The following is a 16,365-nucleotide window of genomic DNA, read 5'->3' as shown; positions in this document are numbered from 1 at the left end:
TAGAGTAGAAGAGGAAGCCCGCGCGTGAAAGAGAGCGCGAGAGTAAAAGAAAAAGAGAGGATGCTCTGCGGTGCTCTCTTCGGTGTGTAGCCTGCGGGTACACATTGCCTCTTGCGCTGCTCCCCCGCCAATCCGCTCGCACGGCGTGGGGCGAGTTTAAGGTAGGGGGCCGCACGACGCGCACGGCGGTGGTGGCGGTGGTGCGCTGCGCTGCGCTGTGACGGCGGTGGCGGCGGCGGCAGCGGCGGTGGCGGCAGGCGGCGGCGGCGGCGGCGGTGGCGGTGGCGGCGGCGCGGCTGCCAAGGTATTTAAGGTACCGTGAACCGGCGGCGCACGAGTAGTTCACTTCTGTTCGGTGTGGTGTTGCGGTGATTTTGAGGGGCCAGCTTAAGAGAACGAGAGAGAGAGAAAGAGAGAGAGAGAGAGAGAGAAGAGAAAGAGAGAAAGGGAGTAAGCTCTGCGCTCGCACACGCTCGTCGGAGGGTGCGAGAGAAGAGCTCGTGTCCCCTTTGCAGGACGATCATTGCATCGCGGCTCCGGAGTAAGCACGTTAGTAACGTGAATCTGCGGCAGATTCGCGTCCGGCACGACGGTGCGAAGTAACTAATCGTCGATCGTGCATCGAGAGGGGACCACGTCGTCGCATCGAACCGTCAGGGTCGTCCGTCGTCGACGACCGTGCTGGATAGGTAAGTGATCGTGACGAGCGTTTGACGCCGGTCCTCCTCAGGAGGGTGGATAAGTGACGAAGGGGGTCTCGGTCGCGCCTCCTTCGGTGACACCAAGTGATCAAGATCAGTGATTCGGTTGCGCGTGGCTGTGACGCGCTACGATGACAGAACGTCCTTATTATCGTCGTTATCATCGTCGTCGTTGTCGTCGTCGTCTCCGTGGATTTTATGGAGACTGTGACAATGTGCACCGCCGAGGAACCCGTCTCGATCCTCAAGTGATCTGGAGATGTGTGAAAGGGGAGGTTTAAAGATTTACATAAAGATTTGGATATCCTGTTCGTTGCTTCGCAATGGGTAACAGTGAAGGAGTAACTTCTCTGCACGAAGGATCTTTTGCAATGCATTTCGTATTGCTGGTGATAAGATTTCATTTATCACGTGCGACTCGTTTATCTTAGAAATCTTGTATAGTTCTTTAGATTTGAATAAAAAAGTACGCTATTGGCAGCGAATCTATCTAGTTACTCAAAATATATCATTTTACATTTTTAAAGAAGCATTTTTGTTATTTTTGCTTCAAATGTAAAGCTAAATTAGCAATTCATTTTTTATCAAATATTTATTTACAAAAGTATAATTATTTCGCCAATGTGTAATCAGCAAAGAACAATCGATCAATTAACAATCTGCTAAATTAATTCGCGTATATCGATTCTTTGATCAAATAGAGTGAAAGATTAAAGGTTGAACAATTATAGACATAATTTCCCTCTTTCCTCGCGATTCGCGTAAAAGGATGGACCGAGAATCAAAGTCAAAAAGGACCGGCTGATGATGCCTAAATAATTCAAGGCGGTGTACAATAGGTATGCGTGTCGACTTGCAGTCGTGAAGGATAGTCGGACGTGCACGAACACCTCGCACAATTAAGAGACAGTGTCTGAATACCGAGGCAAACAACGCCAATGCGTGAATACCAAGGAGCTCTCCGTTCCAATTCGGAGAACATGCAGGATCTTGGGTATCCGCGATAACCAGAAGATTACGTGATACTCGCGATACACGATACGATGAGAGCAATGAAATTGCATCTCGAGAATTAATGTAACACTCCGAGTAAATCGTACGAGATTTTGCTCCAAGTCGATTGTAATTTTTAAACGCGTGGGGCTCCATGACGCGCGAGGTACTCGTGAATTCTTTCGAAACGAGTAAAATCTTCGCAGCGAGTACCTCTACGCGGGATCAATAGCCGAAAATATATCGATTCTTCTAAACGACGCGTCTACGGGGAGAATTTAAAACAGGTCTGCACGGTCCTACATAATGAGTCACGGAAATACCGGGGATTTCGGAATAATAGAGCGCAGACGAGTGACACGCTAACGGGCAGATGAAATATAAACTAGAGAAATCTATGGGGTCTCCCCTTTGTATCCGTCGGAGTTGGACTGCTCCGATGTTCTTTCCGAGGATGACGGAGAGAGACGCGCGTGAATAAACGGGACATTCCTGTAGCGGATCGAATTCCCTTCTCAATCTCATGGAGACCATGGCGGCGACGATGACGACGGCCGCGAAGATGACGACGACGACGACGACGACGGCGGGATTTGAGATTCTGCATGACGCGGCGCCTCGTTCGAACACGTGCAGCCGCTGTTGCTGTTACATTCACGGTCGATTGTTGCTATTTTCCTGACGACGCGCCGCGATCACGTTGGCGCGAAGCAATCTTGCTCCTCGCAAAAAAAAAGGAGAAAAATAAAAAGAACGGACGCGAATCCGTCACGGTCGACGTGCGTCCGATAGCTCGCCTATCGCGCATAACGATCAGCCGGCGTGATATATTAAATCGCCTTTCAGCGGAAACGCGAAGTTTCCAATGAACAGTTAACTCTGCATATCGACCGTAATAATGTTGCGATCCTCGCGAACCAAGTACGATGTTGCATACTAATCTGCGATATTCGTTACGAAGCTTACATATCCGTGTGGCTACCGCGACGTTGAAAATAAAAAAAAAGCATTCTTCTCACGATTTATCCTCATACTTATCGCTTCTTAATATCATGTACAATAAGTCGTTCACAAACGCATATTGCGCCGTTTTAATGTCAGTGGATAAATTTCGGACGGAAAAAGTCCTTTTCCATCTTTTAAATCATTTTTATCTCGCGGTATTAACATTACTTAAGAATTAAATTATTTAATCATCATTCAAGAATTAAATTATTTAACATTAAAAATCAAGCAGCTATGCGGACAAAAGCAATGTTTGAGCAAATTTTTCGTAACAGAAACTGGACTTTGTAGATCCAGTAGACCAACAGACGTACCGGAAATATCGAAAGCGCTTATTACTAAACGTTAATTAGCAAGATCAATGCTCGTGCCTATAGTGATGCTCGTGCGCTTGTTAGGCAAGATGACGAAAATGAAACGTGGTAATGGAGTGTAAATAAGAAACGGCGCTAGACACGCGATCTAGGAAGGGCAATAACCGGAGAGGAACTCCAAAGTTTGTTGGTCCACGTAAACGCGAGGGCATCCTTAAGCCACTAGATGATTATTTTACGATCAGCCTAGTCAGCACTGTTATGTCGTACAGCTTCTTGGTATGACATTCACTGTTTCCTTAATGCATCGGTACTGTTAGCCGCATCACCTGCTTTGCCTAGGATTTTATCCACTTTGATTTGCCGATGCATGCCTCTTCTGCCCACAGCATTCCTCGCATTCGATTATTTATTTATCGCCTTGACAAGCGCGATTTTTGCTTGACAATTTATTTTTTAATTTGTTTCATTTATGTTTTACATTTCCATTTTATATCCTTATTTTGGGAGAACTGCCTGATAATTCGTTGAAGATTGTACAATAATGAAGGGTGTACAATTCTTCTAACAAATTAACTTGAATTGGTAATAAAAGTAGATTGATAAATGTAGAAGACAGGTATGTCATTAGTAACGTCTTGGTAGCAGTATAATAGCAACATTAAATGATTCATGAAACGCTATACGGGTGTGCGTGACTTCGTCAAGCCCGCTTAGGCCCTTGCTCGAGCGATCGCTGGCACGAATCATGGCAGATATTCATGAAACGGTAAAAACGAGAGAAATAAGCAGGACAACGCCAGGACAACATATTCGTCATGAGCTCACGCTACAATAAGTTTCGTTGGAAAAGAACGAGGCGCGTGTTGGACCATCGTTGTCGTTGGACTTGGAATGATGACGCTTCACGTGACTCTCAAAGCGATCGATCGTCGGACGTATTGAGCGGATAATCGTCCCGATATAGAGCGTTACGGATAAAAAAACCTGCTACGAGAGACGCCCTCCGACGGCCGTCGGCCTCCGATTATAAAAGGACAGCGCGTTACGGGCGACTCACTAGAAAAATACCAAGTACACCGGTACTCTCGCTCCCGTAGCGCGTGAAATGAGCCCGCGAATTCAATCGAACACATCAATTCTTCGGTCACGTAGGACAATACCGTAGAAATCGGATGCTTTTACTGAATTTAGCGATACTTTGGCGAATTGATCGAAGTACCGGGACGTTGACCCGCGCTACTTGGTCGAGTCAGAATAGGAACGTGCGAAAATAGCACTCGGAAATTCGATTTCGCAAAATGCGCCACCACGATGAATAAATCAAGTATGGACATTCAGTCGCGGAATATGGATGATAGATTATCGGCTTTCTGTTACTCGCACGACGAGATGTGACGTGTAGCTTCAGACATGAGGGTATTTGAGTACATCACATGTTATGCGTCGAATCGTCGCGATGTCGCGAATGCGACAGTAGTCTCTATTTGATCGGCATTAAATATTATTATGGGGAATATCTTTCTCCCTCAACATTTCGTCAACAGTACTTTTCCTCGGATCATTTCATGCTGTTCATTAAGCGAGCGGTTTCTCTCTCATTTGATTGAAGCCGCGAATGTGCCCGTTCTCGTTCTCGATCGAGCGATTTTTATTCTGCGCGCATTTGACCGTTCCTCGATATCGAACGCGATTTCTACAAGTACTATCCAGCAACCAGTACTCGTGTACTCGATAAAAATCGGCTACTCGGTCCCGCGAGATCGGCAGGAATTTCAATGCGCGCACGAATAGGCCCCCCCACGCTACCTTAAAACTCGTTTCACGTATAATGCACGATAGCACGAGTGGTTTTCGAAACACTGATCGACGTATAGGTGCGGTTCTGTTTCCCCATTCGTTCAATGCCATCGCATCATCGTTCACCTTTCGTGATTTCACGAGCGATAAACTGTCAATTAATATGCAATTAACGCTAAACTAACGAAGTTAATACGATATAATAAAGGTAATAAAATATATACAGGAAGTGCGAGGTGGAATTTATGGCGTGGTAAAGATTCGCGAGCCTCTGTGTCTGCACAAGGAGATTATTCTAATATATGCTATTTATAAAGCAGGAAGCTAATTTAAAGATATTTGCATTGGTAATTTTAAAGATATTTGCATTAATATTTTAAGAAGATACTGTTATATCTTATAAACATCTGTCTAATTGATCTTCGGTAATTATTATGGATTCAGGTATTATCAAAATATACATATATAACACATTGCTAAATATTATTTTTTAAATAAATAAATCTTAATAAGAGACAAACGTCGCGTGCATCAATTTGAAATTACGGTCAAACTCGGTTAGACAGTCGACATGTAGGAATACTTTTAGGAATGGCCTTATTCCTCGGCATAAACGAAAATAAAGGTAATCCAATTTGCGTTGTGGTTTAGTGAACCTGCACCGTTGGCCTAGTTCCGAGCTAATAATGTAGGAATACCTGCCGGCTGGTGTGCCAGTGTCGGTCGCCCGTCGGAATTGTCATCGGCAACCGGTCGGTGACCTGTCTGTCTCTTTCCTTCACGACACGCGCCTCCTCGTTCCTTCTTTCGCGGTGTCCTTTCTCTTCGTGAATCAACGTGCAAACGGGACAGGTCGCAGGTACGAGGGCGCACGCGACTCGTCACCAAATAATTCGTAATGTCTACGTCGACCTGGTAACCATAAATTACGGCGGCGACGACGGCGTGGACAGACAGCGCGGGTTTGCTGCTATCAAGCATACTAACGAATGCCACATGACCGTGAGATATCGGCCTATATACCATACGGATCGTCGTAGTAACAACAGCAGCAACAGCAGCAGCTTGCTGGCAGGTTGCCTGTGTATACCGGTGTGTCCGTTCATATCGCGCGCGATTACTCTCTCACGACCGTACCTGGGCGAGGAGGAGTGGTTGGAGTCTGCCCGATCGAGAATTAATCTCCATTGGTAATCGGGTTCTTGTACGGTAACGGTAAATTTTCTGTCCCGGCGCACTTGGCCGCGCTCCCGCCGCGTTCGCCGTTCTTTGTTACTGTCGTGCGGCAGTGGTAATTAGCCGGCTAATTCGCCAGCTTCATGGCATGATCGGCGCGACGCGGCCGACGGACGCTGCGTTCCACGCGGGCATCTGGAAGGAAGGCGGAAAAAGGAAACACGAGTGGCAGATTCGTGTCGATCCGTAATATAGACCGGAAAATAGAGCGTGACGCACGGGAAATCCCCGCGGGGCACCGTCGCTCCTAAACGCCCGTGGTCCTCGCCTATCCGCAACTTCCTACGATTGTTACCGGAATATTCGCACGATTATCCCTGCCGACGTAAATGAAAGAGATATTCCGGAGTGCGGACTAATTGAAAATGACGTAACGCGCTTGTGTGGTCACGTTCCAGTTTCTTCCGTAACGACTCGTCTTTATGAATCGAAAAATGGGAGGATTTTTCGTAAGTCGAATTGCAAAAAATATAAATCAATGATGGAATGCAATTTGTTATGTGATTAAAAAAGAAATGCTAACTTGAAATATCGAAATTCGCAAAGATACGACAAATAAATTTCTCCTGGCGAATCTGGAAGAGGAACTTCAAATTCAATTCGCAAAACTGATGCTTGAGATATTATCATCGAGCAACTTTCTTCCTTTTGCCGATCATCATTGACGTGCGTCCGTGATTCCACGAAGATGCCGCGACGTTCTCATACACACTCACGATAATGATACTCATCGAGGCCGGAATCATTCGTCTTCAACGAAAGGGGATGGTCTCGCCGGTGCCGACGACACTTCCTCTAGCTTCTCAGACCGGTTGCTCATTCCTGGAGAAGAAGAAACTGTCGCTTAACGAGCGCAATCGTTAATCGTCCAGCAGTGGTATATAGACGAAAGTCGCCCGACCGTGAAGAATGAACTCTGGAAGTCACGGCGCTGGTACCCTCGATCTATCTATCCTCCGCGCCCGGCACAGCCACGACCGTCGCAGCGCGTGACGGCCATTTCGAGATTAATAACGTCGAACCACCTTCCCAGACCTCTCGTGGGCGAGCATCCACGGTTCCTCCGCGCCGCGCTGGTTTCGCTGACTCCTCCGAGGTAGCGAACGCCGAAGGAACAGCGAAGAGGAAAACGAAAAAGAGGACGTAGGAAAGAGGGCAAGGATGGGTAGGAAGCGCAGGGTGGGCAGGGGAGGGAGCGACGGGAGGAAACGCCGGCCTAGTGGAACACGGCCTCACCTTGATGAAGACCATTTACGGAGCCTTGTAATAAGATAGTAACAGACTGCGCAGCTCCTCCTCGGCCGCTCTATCGCGAATGAACGTATGAAGAGTAGCTGCGCGCCTTCCTCTCCCGTTCGCCTTCGTTTCCTTCTCGTCCACCGGCTTCTCGCTCACACGCTCGTTCCCTCTTGCTCGTTTTCTTTCATTTCGTATCGTCTCGCTACATTTTCTAGTCTTTCCTCGGTAGTCGGCCGTATTCAGCTGATGGTGGTGGAGCGCGCAACGCTGATTGGCACACGGCGGGGTTTCCGCGGCGTATCAGCTCGGAAAGATATCGAAGTGGAAAGCTGCGGCAATAGAGGCTCCCTTCCGGGTGCGGAAGGAGACGTGACGGTCGGCACCGGTATGTCAAATCGTATCATTCTGATCCTGATGAGCGCCGCAGAGCGCCATAGAGATAGAGATATAGGAACTTTATAATAGTCGTATCGTTTACAATCGCGGACACGCACTCACCGATCGCAGATGCATCTCTCGATGATCTCCTATCATAATTGAGGATGATTGAGGATGTACTTAGCGATCGCTGCGATACTAATTCCGTCCGATCTTCCGAGATATCGGCAATCGCGTGGATACGATTCCCGGAATGACCGTTAGATTACCCGGGATATCCTCTTGGTCAACGTCAGGCGCACTCCTCTTCGACATTTTTACGAGTGCGCGTGAACTTTATTTTCTCGTTATTAGCATAGGCGACGGTGGCGAGACACGCCAATAGGGCACGGATTGTTCAGGATAAACTCACTTCGTCACGAAGTGGCGGCCGTGGCTGCCTCTCTTCGCCGCGATTTAACGACGTGTCGTTTCGTGGGTGTCCCACCGGCGATTATCGTCGTCCCGGCAGTCTCGAAGGCCTTGAAGGCCCGCAAGGGGCTGGCCAGAAGTTGCCGACGATTGTATCTCGCGTCTACACCGGGTAAGACAATCCAACTGCGCTGGGTGGCTACTGCCCCTTCGTGGTCCGGCGCGGCCTCGCATCCGGCTCGCCATCGTTACATTATTTCCTGTGCGCCTTGTCGCCCGGACAAGGAGGTGATCTTTATTCGGCGTGCCAGCGGGTGCACAGCTAGCAGTCTTCTCACTGCACTATTTATACGGAGAAGGTGTTCCCCCCCTCCCGCATCGGGCGCAGGCTACAATGATCTCTCGTTGTATGGCTCGAGCACGAGCTAAACATGATGCTCATGCTCTTCATCACTTCGACAGCTTTCGACTCAAGGCTGTGTTCGCAGCTGCATCTTTGAGCGTGCTTCAAACGTGCTCAAGAGTTTGGTTTTCGAAGAACGTGTTATTTCCAAAGTTTGTTTCTTTATTATTTTAATTTCCATAATCGTACTTTTGAATTTTTTCTCTGCTTTTACAGTGTTTTCATGAAACACCACTGTAAAATTATGTTTGTCGATTATATATGTTTCCTCGTGAAATAGATTTAATTTATTTTATAGTAAAGATTAAATTAATTTTTTTAAATTGGGAGTTCAATTTTTCATTATGTCAGCTAATAATAAAAGTCGCGACGCATTCTCCAACTTTCGCACATACTCGCGGACACTTCCAAGAAGCTGGGAATCTTCCAGCGATCATTCTGCACTTCCTTGTTACTGGTTTCCTAATCGGGACGTGTCGCGTCGATCTGGAAACCTCGTACAAGAAAACGGACCGTCGTAACTCGCAAAGGCCATCGAGGTAGCGTGGTACTTCGGTAAAGCTCAGGCGGGCACAGGTGCGCGTGTCTCTTCCTGGCAGGGGACACGAAGGCACCGTTTCTTCAAACTCGCCTGTTGCCCTCGCGCCATACTGTCATTACGGTTCCTTCACCCCGACATTACGCGGAAATCTGCACGTTGCGGTCATCTGCGGGATCGTCCGAATCGTTCACCGTGAAGGTAGTGCTCGACAAATCCGTGATTTACAACGTTTTCCGCTGCTGCCCGCCAAGCTCCGTCAGTACCCGCATCCGCAATCGGAAGTAGGATAAGGAAGACGCGTCCGCTGGCGGCGGCGCAGAATGCTTCCACTGTGCGGTGCCGAAATCCAAAAAACTTTCCCATGGCACATTGGTGTTTGTCCAACGTCGATTCCTCGCTAAGTGGCATGGCACTCTCTCCCCTCTGTCGCCCTGTCGACTTGTTAAAGGACTCGCTTTTCCGGCCTTCAGTACAGTGTGCAGCGCTCCTCGCTGCCGGCGTCGCCTCGCGCCGCGCCGCGCCGCACCCAAAGCAAACTCGACTGTTTCAGGGATTCCGTGTAAACGCAAGGCAAACAGCGCCTTGCGCCAGCGATGAACACCAACTTGGAGAGTTTCCCGATGTGTACACAGGCACATCGAGGGATGAGGGAGAGACTCCTGCTCCCACGCGCGGCGACCCGCTCGCCGTCGTCCGGCCGTCGTGCATAAGAAGACACGCTGTTATGACTACCATTATTATTGTAATTACCGTAGAACCTGCGTACACGCGATGCACCGCGCCGTATTTGCATGTGATTCCGCGCTTTTGCTGGGCGTAACCAACGTGCCGGGTTACAGGCTGTGTTTAAGGGAAGTAGCCGGAATAAGCTCGCTCGTATACTTTAAAAAGCTGACTGCGATGGTGACGTGCGGGGCGGGACTCAGTGCGAGACGTAACCGGGGTTTTCAGATCTCCTTGAGAACATTAATCACGAGCAAGCGTGGAATACGCCGGATAATAGGCCGATGCGACGTAGGATTAAGCAGCGATGGGATCCCGTGAGTTTGCTCGCCGGGAAAATTATCGCGGTAATAACCATAGGCGCGTCCGGTGCGCGAGCCGCTTTTGCCGTTCCTCGAGGAATTATGGGACGCGGCCTATGGTGGCCGTGCGCCTCGCCGAACGCAACGTCATCGACATCTGCTTGATAATTATCGCACCGTACGAGTGAGACATGTTTATGCCACGGCGGCTCATTATATTTGGCAATTATTTGCCGCATTAATCAGCCAGGTATGCGCGCGACCGACAGTTTCCGCATTCGATCCCGGAGCCGGCGCGAGCCGTGTCGGCAAATATTTGCGATTACTTACTCGCGGCCGTTCGCGCTTCGTGTTCCCCGATATTTCTTCTCGTCGATCCTCCCACTGCTCACCTCGCCGCGATTCGACGGGACGTTAAAATATCCCCGAGATTGCCACGGGCTAATCCGCGCCGCGCGTTCAATCCGGCATTCCGAAATCGTCGAGGAGGGTTTGCCCGGCATACCCGGACGTATGAGCGATCGTGCGGGTTTGTCATTCCGCGGAGTGCGCGCGAGCTGTATAATGCCACGATTAAACTGTACAACGTAACGTCCGGGAAGAATCTATTTTCTACTACGCCAGGTATTTATAAGCTATCGTAAACGTTAGAGCGCTTATAAAGCTTATAAAGCTCGTTCCCTTCCGTATACGTCTGATCGCGCGTCCGCACCGCGTCCGCGTCTAATCTAGAAGAATGACGACGGCAAATTCCATCGATAGCGGTGCCAGACAACCTATTTACATATACCTAATACATCTTATTTTCCACCCGGGATAATTATCGTACTATTTTGCCATACTGTATGCTATTTGGAGCGACTAGCGATCAGGCCGGCGGACCTGCCACTCGCGCCGCGGCTTCTCATTTGATAGGTGCGAAATGACGCCTAACCACAGAGGCTATCGTCACGCGATGGATTGATGGTAGCGTTGCACGACCGGCCGATGAAAGCTCCAGTAGAACAGTTCACCGTGATGCGTTGGAATACCGAGCGGCGGTGGTGGCGGCGGTAACGTCAGCAGCTCCTGCCTGGATAAGCCAAAGGACGGGGGAATGTCGGTACCGCTAGTTTGCATAATAATTAATCACCGGTGCTCCTCATAACGGGCGATTTCCGCCGCTCCTTGAGATTGTGGCTAAAGCTATGGCAACCAATAATATGGCGGCGGCGGTGGATAGCGGGCGAACCGGCTCTTAGCGAAAACGCGCACGACGGAGGAAGGAAGAGCGATACCTCTCTTCGGCGAGAGCTCAGGCGCGGGAATAATCAAGCATTAACCTGAACATCCGCGCGGCCGTTCGATTAGGCTCGTAAATGATGCTCGCCGTCATCTCTCGAAGGAAATCGGAGAACGATTAACAGAACGGAGAGATAGCGGGCACGCAGCATCTCGCGGAATTACGCTTCCCTTTATATGCGCGGAGCATTCAGCACTCGTCGTGCAGCACTCGCAAGAGAAATAAGAGCGGGGATAAGAAAGAGTATCAATTTGCTCCTCCGTGCTCTAGGCTCGCGAGTCATCGGTTGTGCGATATTAACGCTGTTCATCGAGCTACCACGCCTCCCCTGATCGGTGTCAGATGTACCCAGAGCCATTGTTCCACTGTCTGGTTTTAAGAAGCGATTCTTTACCGTAGCTACATAATGCATCACTCGCATCAATGTATCGGTATCGAGATGCCGCTTGATACCAATGCGGTCGTAAAAACAGTACAAACGTAGGATTAATTGAATTTCATTCGGGGATTACTGTTAACAGGATGTGCTGGTTTCCGTTGGCGATATTATACAATACGTACGTTTGATTAAACAGCCGCCAACTATTGTGCGTTCGTACGATAATTAAGCGGATACCGTTGCTGAACGATCGGAATCTCAGATCGAAGATATTGTTCTTCGTAATTACGAGATACGCGTTATACATATTCATCGACGCGACGGCGACGCGACGCCGCGCTCGTTGAAATTTTGCTCACGATCGTGCGCGCGCAAAAGGATCACCGTGAACGAAGCGCTCCATTCGGCCGGAGATGGCGAAAAATCCTAATCGAGATGCAGCGCTGGAATTTTCGACTGGTCCATTAAATCACGTCCATTTCCAGGAATCTATCAGTGCGCTGTTCCAGCCCGACGGCTATTATCGCGAGAGCATCAACCTGAATTATGCACCGTGCGGACGAGCATCTTGCTGAAGGGCGCTGCTTGCGTTGAGGGAAGGGCGCGCGCGGTAATTGATGGACTCTAATGGGCTGAAGATTATAACGTGCCGTGTTTTAATTACCGTGATCGTGGCGTGTCTTCCTGTTATTACGCGATCTGATGCGAGCGGGCGCGATCGAGCGCGCCCTAAACTTTGTGATTACTCGCGACGATCTTCCTGCCAATAAATGTGATGGCGACACCATTCCGCTCAGCGATTGATCCTCGATTAACGATTACTGGCGCGGTTATAATTTAGCCGCGCGCACATACGAGTTTTCAATCTCGCGCGGACTTCTCCGCGCGGTGAACCATGGTTAACGCACTCTTAATCGACGTAAATACCTCGACGAGATTAATAATTTATACTTACGGGCGGCTAATCGTGGTGCATTATATTTATACGTATTTTATTCGTACAGTGCAGGAAGACGAACTCTTTTTTTCTACTTATATTCCTAATCGCGAGAATGTATTTTCATGAAAGCGGTCTAACAGAATTCCTATATAATATAGTCTATAAAATATAAGTCTATAAAATACGATATAAATGCGGAGTGCAACGACTTCGGCGATATCTTAAATGCCGCGTAACTACCTTCGCGGAAACAGCATTTAGCAACGAAGCACACGTGTAACGAAAATGCGGTGCAAGACTGGGCGCTACGTGCCCGACAAAACAGCCACTTATGGATTATCCGTGAAGAAGTCGTTGCATTCCCGAGGCCTTCCTCGTGTTTACACGAGCATGGCATTTCTCGCTGGAAACTTACCTTCTCTCGTGAATTTGCTCTCAAAAAGCCCGTTTGTGAGCAAATGCCGCAACGAACAGGAAAAGACTATCAGCATGAAAGAGGAAGCAGCATCAGTGACAACAGCGACAGCAGTAATCATACAGTCATTCGTCAACAGTTGAAAAGCAGAGAGACAGATCGTCGCCAGCCGCTGTAAATTAAACACCAATTTTAATAAATATAAATATAAAATTCTTTAACGGGATAAAAAGTCACGTTGAAAATGTCCAAGCCGGAAATTGTCAAAGCGTGATGAAACGAAGATGGAGAACCTTGAAACGTGAGTTTAAACACCGCGAAAAAGTCAGGATGAAGCGAGAGGAAACGGAAGCTGTTTAAGCTCGCGTGCATTCTTTCAGAATGAAGGGAAAACAGAGAATCGTGCGAATACGACGGTCTCGTGCCAGCCGAGCGGCTTGGAAGCATGACGGACGCGTGAGCGAGGAAAATGAGATTACGCCTTCAATATTTTTTTTTTCTTTTTTTTGTCGATGTACGTGGAAGATACACGCGCGTGCATGGACGGCTCGGACGAACGCAAAGAATTGCAAGTAGCTCGCAGCCGCGTTATACGCCCGGTAATAATGCCTAGTTAATTGCACGGTGACGAGAGCTTAGGGCGTACGCGTTGCGCGCTGGCGAGTAAATATAAAACTACGCAATATTCCACGACGTTCGAAGAGGAGCATGTTTAAAGCCCGTTTGCTTGGAACGGGCGATGCGCTTCGATTGCATATATTTAGCATGCTTTACTAAGATCAGCAGTCATTAGCGGAATTTTATGACCGAGCGATATGTCTCGCTCCGCTGCTAATCTGATCATAACTCGCGATGCAATCTGCTAAAGCTGATCACGAATAACGCTCCGCTCGAGGAGGTAATACTATTATATAATTACTGTCATATGCAAATCAGTCTGAAAACCTCATTTATCTAAAAAATACTAATTATACAAATTTATATAAATTAATTCATGAAAGGCGTTTCTGAAAGGCGCGAAGATGCATCGAGTGAACGCGAGATCTCTCTCATCGATGGGAAAGCACGCGCATCTATTCGCTGCGCGTTGGGTGGAATAAAGAGAGAAACAGCAAAAAAGAAGGAAAAGAGGAACGGAAAAACGTGGGAGATACCTATCTCACGAGGCTGTGGGCGAGGAAGATGGGTCTTTCTGTGAGGTATTACGATATCGATGGAACGGGGGGGGGGCCGCATCTTGCGGTAATACGCGTTATTATGTGCTGCCGAGCGAACTAGCGATCGAGGGAACGATCGTTCGATCGATCGTCCGATCGACAGCGAGGGGACGTTTCAATCGCGACTGGGGTGGATGAGAGTACCTCACGCTTTTCCCTGTACCGCGATAGATTCTCGAGTTTCTCATGGTTGAACGGCTAACACCGAAAAAATTGGAGAAATACAAACCATTACGTAACCAGATTAATCCACATATTGACATTATTTTTAACTGTTCTGGATGTTCTGGCGCAAACGAAGAGGATTTAATCCTTTCACATTTCTATTATGCCGCTCGTTCCGAAATTATTTCGAAAAAATTGCTCAGGTCAAGTACCTCTTTCATTGCGTCGAACTTTAGCGGTCGATCAAATCAGATCCGAAGCCGAGATGTTCGGTAACGCGATAAACGAATGTATGGCTCACGAAGAGGATTTGTCACGAAGCTGGCGAACGGAAAGGAAAGTTCCGCGGCAGGGAACGGGGTTTACGACGAACGCCTCGCTGTATTCGCAGAAAACACAGCGCAGGCAAAGGACGCCGCGCGATTCGACGCCTGTGTGAAATTCCCGAAGATCGGCAGTCAGGTAAAACGCGATCCACCGCGATGCGAACGGGCCTAATATGGGCGAGGGTTGCGCCGTCGAAGCACGAGGGGGAAAACACGAGGAGTCCGGGTGGTTTATCCTGCACAGCGCGTAATTCTAGCTCAGGTAGGTCTATAAATAGAGGCCCGTGTACGTGTTGCTGACCTGTTGCTCGAGAGCACCCTCGTGTGAACGCCGAGGCCCTGAGTAATCGAACCCCGTTGTTCCGAGAGTGCCTTCTCTCCTCGTGCCGCCGCCTCACGTTCCACCGTTCGTGCCCAAAAGCACTCGCTGCGCCGCGCCGCGCCGAGCCGTGCGCGTCTGGGAGAGGTCATTAGGCGTAATGAATACCCGATAGTCCCTTAACTCGCAATATAACCGCCTCGGGTAACTCCAAACACGACCGCGAGCATTCGACGTTCCCTGTGCGTCGCGAGACCCCGCGCCGAACATACCTGCGATAATGACCGTTTCGCGCAGCCTCTCTGTGAATTTCGTACCGATGACCACCGTGTAATCACCAAGGACACGTGATCCCTCGCAGATACCCCAGATATCCCGGTGGGAACGCATGTAATCACGCATACATCGATGGAGCTCATAGACAGGACAGAAGATGATTAGCGGGCCCACTGGAGTCATTTCTCGCGTCGAGTAAAGTTCTCCAAACTCTCCAAACAGCGATGGTCATTTTCGAGCAGGAGAGATTGCTCGCTGATGATCGCGTAACAAGGTTTTCGCCGTCAACCTGTCTTGCCGGCGGCCACACTTGGGGACTGTTCGGTTTACCTGGCACGCGGAAGTCACCTCTTCAGGGACAGGGCCACGTGGGTTCCCTCATGCGCCAAACTCGGCGTGCGACCGCACGATATAATACTTACGCGCGAGTTGGAAAGAGACAGGAAGACCAGAGAGGTAAAACGGGGAAGACGCAGCAATGTTCCTACTATAATTGTCACTATAATTATGGAAGAGTTCTCAGGGTCAGAAATAACGCGAAAGCTGATGGAGACGCCACTAATGGTAGCAAGATCACGGGACTTCATCGCTTCATCGTTCTGCGCCTATCGCTCCGATTGCCCTCACTCGCTGTTGACGCGCGTCCCCCGCCTGCCATGATCTCGCGAACTCTTCGACCCCGTTTTGAGCGGAAACTGCGTCACGTTCGCGAAGGAGTAGGGAATACGCCTTGCACAGAGTGAGATATTCCCCTCGCTTGCCAATATTTGCCGCTTCGGACATCAGATACGCGGATTCGTCCTCCGCACGATCCTTCTTCCAATTTCCTCCGCGCCGGCATTCAAAGCACCTCTCCTATTAACGGAACTGAAATTACGACTGTTGCACCGCGTGTCCCGCTAAAGACCAGAGATCATCGTACAGTACCAGCAACAAAGTACAGATCGTGTCTCTCACGATTTTCTTTGTACGTGGCTATGTAATTTTACACTCGCTCAAA

General features: G+C 49.0%; 1 protein-coding gene across 1 annotated transcript in view; it reads left to right on the top strand.

Annotated features, from left to right (window-relative positions):
- Positions 1-310: 310 nt before the first annotated feature.
- The window catches only part of LOC105280803 (titin), a 38,272-nt gene continuing 22,217 nt past the window's right edge, over positions 311-16,365 (top strand). The window contains exon 1 of the mRNA XM_011341615.2: positions 311-689. The gene's annotated coding sequence lies outside the window, so the exon portion shown is untranslated. The remainder of the gene's footprint in view (positions 690-16,365) is intronic.

The sequence above is a fragment of the Ooceraea biroi genome, chromosome 6 (genome assembly GCF_003672135.1).
Source record: "Ooceraea biroi isolate clonal line C1 chromosome 6, Obir_v5.4, whole genome shotgun sequence".
Lineage (NCBI taxonomy): Eukaryota > Metazoa > Arthropoda > Insecta > Hymenoptera > Formicidae > Ooceraea > Ooceraea biroi.
Note: the sequence above shows the minus strand (reverse complement) of the source record. Positions and strands in the feature narration are given on the sequence as shown.